Genomic DNA, 10191 nt, shown 5'->3' with positions numbered 1-10191 from the left:
GGAATGTGGCCTTTGCGTCCATCGGTAATCCCATCCGAGGGGGAAAATGCTAATCCTCCCTCCGTGGGTTCCACAACGCTGCTCCGAACTTCTGAGATAAGGTGGTTGTTTCCGGGAGGGTTATGAGCCCCACGGATTATCGCCGAGGAACAAAATGGCTGCTGGTTTGTCGGCGAGTGGTATCACAAAGGATGGCATCACCCTAGCAAAGCGCACATGAAGGCTCCCTAGTATAGACCATTCCATTCAGCGCTCTCTGGGCGACACCATTTTGTTCGACAGCAGCGCCCTCCCCATACATCCGGAAAATTCAGCGGGTTCGGCGGGGTAAAACGAGAGAGAGGGCACGCGCCCGACTCCGCTAGCAGACGGCAAAACGGGAGGTTGCCATTCTCCATCTTTGGGCTGTATCGGCGGGCTGTACGGAACATCGAACTCTCGCTCGTGGCTGCCGTTGTGAAGTGGTTCGCGTTCTTAGAATAGTTATGGCTACTCCAAAATCAGCTCTCTGTTTTTCTACGTCGGTAAATGATCAAATGACATATCTTTTTTCCGTTACTTAAATAGCAGTTGAGTCAGCCGGCAGTACTACCCTCAACTACTGCGTGTATTGCGGCAGGATAGCACGTTTTTATTTACTATTTCAGACATCCACTCATGGTCGCTAAAGGCCTACACCAGTACGAACTTTGTATAGTAAAAAAGGTACAGCCACCGGATTCACTTTTCGCCGGAGAGACCGGCCAGTCTGACACAGTTTTCCCTATTTTTTTTTTATTTGCACGCAGATAACAGCGCAATTGAACTACGTTAGTTTTTTTTATCTAGGATAGTAATACACGATAACTGGCATATCAAAATCTGCACATCTGCGCTTTAAATTCCCAAAATGACGCGATTTTAAACAGAGTTTGTACGCCAGCCGGATGATAGGTACTGCCCACTCGGCGGAGCAGACGAGACGCGGGCGAGAGGGGGAGGGCATTTTGTTCTCTTTTTACCCTCTCTGCTATGACCCCAATGGAACGATCTGTAGTAATGCATACAAGCGTTAAGAGCGTTTCAACGCTTCCCCGATTCGGGATTACTACCGAGAGCCATGCATGGCACAAATGACATATGATCTCACTTTGTAATTTATTATTTTCCCCTAGACGGGGACGGGCCACTCCCGGAAGTAGTGCAATACCGGACCAACCCCCGCGTCCTCAAAGCAAGCTTCGTAGGAACACCACTTACAAAAATAAGTTTAATATCCTGGACCAATTAGATCCGTATCAGATATTAAGCTGATAAGAACAGATTCTGCAGATGATCTTAGCCAAAAGGCCGAGAAGCGATACTGCTGCATGCAGCAAATTTTGCCCCACCTACAACAAGCCTCCCGCGATAGCGAAGTATATCATAGCTTCATATCATATTTGCCGATTTCTACAAACGAACCAATAACAATGTTCTGTACAGAAAGTTTACCACAAGCAAGTTAGTTCTATCGTTAAGTTACATTCACTCATAGAACGAAGCCTTCAGCTACATTCTCCTTATTTGTGCGCACTGACACGAGCCACATCTTGTCCAAAAAATACAACCCCCCCCCCCCCCCCAAACAAGAAGGATAAAAAATTATGCTTGTATTTTTTTTTTTTTTTTTGAGGGGGGGGGGGAGGGGGGGGCAGGGGAAAAACTGGGAGGACAAGCCCGAAGTGAGCGTACATGGGCTTAGCCGGAGCAGAGCCGGACCCGTAAACTGACAACGCGTTGGGGGCTACTCAAACTCGGCGGACCAATCTACGCATTCCATTCATCACCTGACCCCCGCTCATCCTGCGCGTGGGGGTACAGACGGTAGCGTGATCACATGGCGATAGATAGGCACATGGTCCAAGTATACTCCCACAGGGGAGTATACTTGGACCATTTCTTTTTAACATCTATATAAATGATATTGTCAATATAAATCCATTGGCAAAATTTGTAATATATGCTGACGACAGCAGCATATTTTTTTCCGGTACAAGCAGCGATGAGCTTATCGATGTCGCCAATTTAACATTGTCTAAATTGTACGCCTGCTCACGATATAATGGTCTGAACATTAATACCGAGAAAACAAAAGCCATAATTTTTCGGCCAAAAAACAAGAGTGTAATAATAATGCGAGAAATCGTATTGAACTCCGTCCCCATAGAAATCGTCAGCACTTTTAAAACTCTCGGAGTATTCTTTTCAGAACGAATGTCGTGGGATAACCACATTGAACACTTAGCCACAAAACTGTCACGTGTTATAGGACTAATATACCGTCACGGTTCTTCCCTACCCGTTAACGTGAAACTATTAATATACAATGCCCTGTTTCAGTCCCATTTAAATTACTGTAGCCTCGTTTGGAGTAACACGACGTTCACAAACTTGCAGAAACTATATTTATTGCAAAAACGAATATTGAGAATTATTTGTAATGTGCCTTATGATTACCATAGTGAGGCTTTGTTTCAAAAGTTCAGAATGCTAAAAATATTTAACCTCTATGACTATAGATTATGCATCAGCTTAAAAATCGAGAACAAAAAAAAATACGCGTTTCTTGTCAGACTTATCCGAGTTAGTGCCGAACGATCACGTCTATTTAACCCGACACATGGAATATTGGAAGGTTACTGGCTGTAAGACAAACTATGGTACACAAACTCTACGTTACACTATACCTAAATTGCTCAACAACCTCGCCAGCAACGAAATTCGTTTAGACTCCATATCAACTAAAGATTTGCGTTCATTCTATTTGCGCTTGTGATTCTTCATCGATGCCTACTATGTTACCTATTATCTACTTGTTTGTTTGAACTGTATAATATTATTTTTAGGGCTACAACAGTGTCTACTCTGTGGTGTTTATAATATTTCTGATGAAGTTTTTTTGTCTTTCTTATGTATATGCGTGTGTGCGCTTCTTATTTTTTTTTTTTTTCTTCTTTTTTTTGTGCTGCTGCGCCTGTCACCGTATGGGGCTTCGGGCTTGTCAAGCCTCCTTTGGAGGCTTTTTCCCTTCTGCCCCTCCAATTCATTTGGAAAATAAAGTAATTATTATTATTATTATGACTGGTCCAACGAGCGCGTGGCTTCCACCGCACTGTCAGCTTTGGGGTGATGGGAGTGTAGCGACTCTGTTCGCCGCTAAGCTGACAGTGCGGTGGAGGCTACGTGCCCCATGCACCTGTCATATTTTGCCACGTGATCACGCTCGCCTGATCGCTCGTAACCAGGCACAAAGAGCGAGGTCAGGTGATAAAAGGTACGAGCGTGCAGCTCGGAGAGCGTTACAGGACGGCGGAAACGACCTACCGAAAACCTCGTACTGTTAATAGTACGTAGTACAGTGCTCGTACTGTTAATAGTACGTAGTACAGTGCCGCCGTGTAGCGACGCAAAGTCACCCTAATGAACTAATGCGCAGTGATGCCAGGCTGGGCTATATTTATTTATTTATTTCAATACCATCAGGGCCAAGCGGGCGTTACAGAGGGGAGTGGGAAAGAACAGCAACAAAACACGAACACACACATAACAAAGTAGAGACCAGCAATGCACTTCTACGAAAAAGAAACAAAATTCTGCCTCATATGTATTAGCAAAAATGATTAACTAATATGATTAACTAAAGCAGCTCCATATAAATCAATGGGTGGTACGTTCACTAAGATGCGGGAAGGTCGTTCCAATCAGAGGACGTTCGAGGAATGAAGGAATCAATGTATGCTGAGGTTTTGCAGTGAGGTATGCCGACTTTAAAATGATGATCGACAAAATAAAAGATGGGCTGAGGAATAGACCTTCCTTCAGTGAGAAGTTAGAATGGTAAATTTTCTAAAACAGTCATTGGCATGAAATTTTTTTGACGTAGTGAAAGAAACACAGATATAGTGGTTTTTATGAAAGACACACTAGCCGTGCGGTGGTAATTGCAGAAAATGAAACGTACTGCACGATTTTGCATGGCTTTCATGTTATTCATGAGCGTTGTTTGACCTGGATCCCAAATTACTGCGGCATACTCTAGCACTGAGCGTACTAGAGCTTTGTATAAATGTAGTTTTAAGGACATAGGTGCTGAAGGGAAGTTTCTTTTTAGATATTCAAGCATGGAATTAGTATTGGCGATAATGTGATCAGTATGAGTTTCCCATGACAAGTTAGAAGCAATATTTACACCAAAATATTTATAAGAATACACAAACTGCAGAGGAGTATTAGAAAGTGAGTATGACTATAAGGACTTATTATTACGAGAAACGTTCATAGCTCTACATTTGTTAGTATAAAGAGACCTTTACCAGGCGTTACATCAGTCGGATACCACGCATAGGTCACCTTGAAGAAGTGCTTTATCAGGTTCGTTAGTAATTTCATGGTAGAAAGCGATTAGTCAGGAAATATTTAATTCATGACAGAACATTCGAGTGTATCTTAAAGGGGCAGTCACACGTCAAAATCATTATATTTTTTTTTATCATCCGAAACGATTGAAAACGATGCCTGGTCATTACCCTCAAAATTCGAAACTTGGGAATTCAGTATTGGTGAAGTAGAAAAACAATTTCCAAATGCTGATTTCAAAGTCCCCGCGCGATCCGGGCCAGTGCATTGACGTCAAATATTGAGCTTCCTTGCGAGTCGACTTTCCTCACGCCTCCGCTCCGAATCGAAGTTGTGGCCGTTGCCGCCGCGACCCGAAACGAGGAGGTGATGAGAGGGAGAGAAGGGCGCCGGGCATACCGGGAGTACGATGTCGGTGTTTGTGTCTTTTGTGGTCTCGACGTGTAACCGTTTCAAAGAGGTGACTGAGGAATATCTTCTACTAATTATTCAAAGTTTCAAAAACGTTTAAAAAGCTTCTAGGTATTGATTAAACCACATTGGACTTATCTGTCACGTATCTCAGACGAGCTTTTTAACATAACGTTCACACCGGAGTACTCACGCCCTATGCAATTTAAACAGCATTTTTGTCACGGGGTACTTTCAGATCAATAAAATTTGACTATTTTTTCGTTTTTTTTCTATTTCATGTAATAATATTCATCACAATGTTAACATAGTTTCGATGATAATCCTAAGATTAAAACAGTCAGATGAGGCTAGGCAGAAGCAGTGTCGCGTTGCTCTAGACATTGACGTTACAATGAAAGCTACGTAGGAATTCGAGTTTTATATTGCATGAAATGGCTGTGGTGAAAATATAGCCGTAGTTTGACGATGTCTGTACATAGAGCGCGTACCCTGTGGATTGCCAACTTCGGAGTCTGGTTATGGTGGGTGAGCACTGCTGAGATACAATCCGAACCAGATCACGTAGACAATGGTCAGCGTTTGTGTTAAAGGGGATATATGTAGTCTGCTCGTTTTGTTTATTGTTCTCGTCGACTACTAGTGTCTGGAGAGAAAAACAAACACTTGGTTGGACTGTGTTTTGCAGTATTTTGTGAAATTACAAAATCAGTTTTTGTCGGCGTTTACAAAAAATGCTCGCTTGAAATGTTGAACCCAGCTCGATTAAAAATAAAAACAAAGATTTATCGTGTGTTTGGTTTTTGAATTTTCGAAAAAAACAAAGTGACATTGCCTGATATGATGCACCGATTTCACCCTAGGTAAAAGGGGTGAAACAACAAGGGATCAGAAGCTGGAAAGGACAAGTCTCGGAGCAGCCTCCCCGGAAGTCTCGGGGCGTATATACACTAACGTGTCACCAAGACAATCGCTTTTTTGGGGCAGCAGATCCCTGATGTATAGACTTCATAGCAAGGCTCAAACAGTAACAGTGAAGGAATAAAGGGAAAGGCAAAACAATGGGAGGATTGCGGCTCCCCAGTAGAAGGACCTCTTTCCGCGAGGGCCAACTCAGGAAAATTATCTTCTAGAGATACTCTACCGCTCTTCTTCCTCTGGTAACGGTGAAAAAAAAAATAATAAGCAGTAGCTATTTCAATAAATCAAATAAATATTTAAGGAAAGTCAAGACTCGGGAACACTTTGTTGTGTGATTTATGCTCTGTCCTTTGTGGGGTGGAATATACTAAATAAAGGTGCGTTCGTTTTTTATTTCTTCCTGCAAACGGTTTTACAAACATCAAGAAAGGCGCACCCCCCAACGGCTTTGCTCGTAGCCTCATAGCGAGTTTGGTTTCGTCCTTTTTTACAGCTCACCTCTTGAAACAACAACAAGAACGTCAAATATTACCGAAACGGAGGTCCAACAACAGTGACACTGGACAGCCAAATGACTCACGTCTCGGTCAGCCCAACAATTCTAAATGTACGAAAGATATTTTTTAAACGAGAAAATAAAAACAGAAGAGGGGAGTAACACAAACTACCCTCAAGAAAAATATAAAAAATAAAACGAACTTTAGTTGCAATTGAGGAGTGACGTGGAGCCTAGACTGGAAATATCCACAGTTTGCATTCTCCATTACCACTAGCCTTAGAACAAAAATAAAACTAAAGATGAAATGCATTCATAAGAAAAAAGGAGGGAATAGATGCGTCTAAGTGCGTCCCAGCGGTGCGCGGGATTACGATTAAATGGACTCGAAATGGTAATCATTGATTATAACTACGGAGAAATATCACTTCCTTGCCACGGAAAACCAGATATCCTGCCTATATCAGTGTAAAAACAAATTTAAAAACGAAATTGAAAAAGAGGCAAAATATAGGTGTGACTAAAAAATAATACAAAATGTGTACCCGTAGGACATAAAGGGTGATGCCTGTAGACAAACACTTGAGGGGAAGTTAAGCTAATTCTATATGTATTGGGTGGTCAAATGAAGAAACCTCTAAAGGGAAAAAAGAGGCGGATTAATCGAGACGCCCAAAAGTCTCATTGAAAGAAACGACAAATATAGCGACAAACGACCATTGAATCTGAGTACGAATTGGGCATGACAGAGGTATAATAAATTTTGGTGGTAAAAAAAACACGTATTAAGATTTAATATTATATACTAGATATAGGGATACGTATATGAATGTTCATGCGTAAATATTGCTTCAAATAAAAATACGCTGAGACCACCACGTGCTGTGTTCATTTAAGAGATTAAGTAACAATTATATTAATTTTTACGCACTATCATCTACAGACTTGTTCTATTCTTAACTACCTAAATAAAGAAGTATAAAAAAAATGAAGATACAGATGGCATTGTAGAAATAAATAAATATGACAATGAACACAAAGATGTCTAGACTGACTCCAAACAATCGAAGAAGCCAACTTTCTCAGTAGTACGTTGGCTGCAACATTGAGTCGTCCGGGCGCTTCACTATTAAGTTCTTCCAGCCAACTTCGACCGTCTTGGCCATTCGTTTAAACACAAAACAAAGCGATTTGTATCTATTGGTGGGAGGGATTTCCCGATGCACGAATACCAGCCTGTCGGATATCAAACATTATTCAAGAAGGGTTTCAATGTATAAACGTGAGAACAAAGTATAGAGGTATAAAGCCCTACGTACTAAAAACAGATTCCGAAGTGGGTAGGTCTAAAATGAGCTATACACAGCATCCACTTCTGAAGCGGGGAAATGACTCCTTTGTGTCGTCCAATCTTCCCCACCTGAGGCCTGCACTTGAGAGGCGCCCTAGTCCTCTCCTGCCGCCTGTTTGTCGAGCGCGCAGCGCTGCACTCGAGACGGTCGTTCATCTTCGTTGAGACTTGCCCCTCCGGAAGAATTTTGGCAGACGATTCTCTTTTGCGTCAAGCAGTCCCACGTTGCGTTCTAAAACGCAGACCGGAACGGTATGAACGCCCATCTTGACTACTTTAAAGATAACAAATCAAGTTCTTTCCGCAAGCAGCTTTAGATACCTTAAACGTTTTGAATACTTTTGTATTTTTTATTACTAGTCACATAAGCCGAGCGCGAAGTAAAATGCAGTTCAGTAATATCGGTGGATTTTTTTTATACATTGTTGCGTACAGGCAACTCTGCCTCTGTGTTTTCTTGAGTAACCCTCCCATCCGTGTTGCTCTGTGGACCGGCAAGTTGCCCAGCTGCTGCCATGCAACCTCTTCGGCTTCAGGTACGTAAACGAGCCCGAATTATCGCTTCTATTTCGGAACACCTGTCGCTGGCTAGGACTGAACGAGCACGGGGAAATTTCGAAGTCAAGGCAACCTGTCATTTTCGAACTGTTCGCTGCGCGGGATAGGCTTGTCTTTTTGTTGAAACCTTTCACGTGAGATCGAGAGAAGTACGCGTGTTCTAATTGCCTGTGAAAACTAAAGAATTTTACATGTTCAAGAAGCACACCGTGACGTTATGGTAAACATTTTAAAATATACAATAGCAAAAATGGAGCAAACATATCTTGAAAAAAAAAAGAAAAAAGATGTTGCCTTTGCAAGCGATTGAGAGGTTCACCATCACTGACTTTTGTTTAACATTTTACTGTCCATTAGTATACGTAATGTTTACGTTGCCGTGCGTATTTTTTTCTCTCGTTTAGTTTGTTGAAGCACTGCCAATCCTGTTTATGAATTCTAGCAGGAAGGAGAACAAAATAGCGTTATAATGGTTCACACGTTGTCATCTAATTAGGCAAGTAGAATTGCAAATGGCAGAATCTCTAAGGCCCTTGTGTATTGTATTTTATGTCATTGTTTTCTGTCGCCTCGCGTTCCAAGGTTGATGGTCCCATAAAGGTACCTAAAGATTGAATATCCATTCCCCTGTCTGATTTCGTTGGTCACATAAAAAATAATTATAATAAAAAAAATATGTGGCTCTAAGTTCGTGCAGCCTCTATTTCAGTACGATTTAACCTTGAAATATTAACGCTAGCAAGATATGAGACCATCTCGCAATACGAGCAGCTAAACGTTCGCTTAGATGTTATTTGTACTCCGTGTACATTAAATCGGACCAGTTTTTGTGGAGACTGAGTCACCATCACCCTGTCGCGTCAACAAAAACAAACAACAAACGCGACCAATTGTTGACTGCATGACTTTTTGCTTTTTCTTCTAGACCATTCATCTCGCGCAATCTCGGCGCGCCACGGAGTATCGCGTTAACAGCGGCACGATAATGGAGGGCTAATTTTCTAATGGTCGGATTGGAATAGCATATTGTTCATATGACGTCGCCTTCACTCATAGAAATACAAAAGACACAAATATATCATTAGAAAAAGAAGAAAAAAACGACAGAACGAGCATAGGACACGCAGTAACGATTCAGTGGCATCAAGGCCGGGGCTTGGGCACAGTGGCGAAGGGGGAAATGCAAGGATGAAAAGGGGATTCAGAAAGAAGTACAGGGGAAGGAAAGATCATCACGTGACGCTGTCTTTTAATGGTACAAGATTGATAAAAAGGAAGACTGGAATATATTATAATCTCCTTCATTTTTACTCTCAAATAATAGGAAAGATACATAACAAAACAGCATGTTTGTGAACACGCCGATAGCGCTCCTTCGATCAGCGCGCGCGAGTGCGTTTGGCATTTTAGCGCGACTATACTTTATTTTTTTTTTTTTTACTACGCTTACTGCGGCGGCCTACCACTCCGCGTGGCGCTTTGCTGCTTCCCTCTTTATAGTGTTCCCATTATTTACCGGCTTTAATAACGAGCACGCAGCCGAAAGAGAAAAGGGTTGAAGCGAAAAATGAGAGAAGCAGTGAAGATAAAGGCTAAACAGGCAAACCGACGAACGTTGCACGAGCTCTTAGCCCCGGCTTTGAGAGATGTATTTTTAGATTGGTTGGTTAGCCTTTGTCGGGCTATTATTTTTGGCTGTCACGGGGCGCTTCATTGCACGTCGCTTAACCCCCCCCCCCCCCCCCCCCTTTCCTTCTCTCCTTCCTAACGTTCCTCCCCGCAGCGTCCTTATTAGAAAACCTCTTAATTATAATTTATTGAACCGCCCGAGACGATCATTGCTTCGGTTTCCCTGGCGCCCCCATCGGTGCTCTCGATTTTGTCTTTGTTTTGTTTTGTTTTTCGGTACACCTTCTTAGCCTTTTTCATTTATTAGTCTGCTCGGCAGAACGCTTAAATGCGAAAGGAAGGACAGAACTGCTCGGATCCCCGATTTCGGCTAATGGAACACTCTGGCCTTCATATCGATTTACGTGGAAGTTGTCATTCATTAAAGCGCAGAAGCTTGTATCTCCTT

The 10191-nt window shown here is 42.3% G+C and overlaps 1 non-coding gene across 1 annotated transcript; it reads right to left on the bottom strand.

Moving 5' to 3' along the window:
• Positions 1-1155: 1155 nt before the first annotated feature.
• On the bottom strand, positions 1156-1341 carry LOC115324895. Its single transcript, XR_003919393.2, has one exon. It is a non-coding gene; the product is annotated as a U2 spliceosomal RNA (small nuclear RNA).
• Positions 1342-10191: the final 8850 nt, after the last annotated feature.

This window comes from Ixodes scapularis, unplaced genomic scaffold (assembly GCF_016920785.2).
Source record: "Ixodes scapularis isolate PalLabHiFi unplaced genomic scaffold, ASM1692078v2 PGA_scaffold11__112_contigs__length_91849675, whole genome shotgun sequence".
NCBI lineage: Eukaryota > Metazoa > Arthropoda > Arachnida > Ixodida > Ixodidae > Ixodes > Ixodes scapularis.
This window is presented reverse-complemented; position numbering and strand designations above follow the sequence as displayed.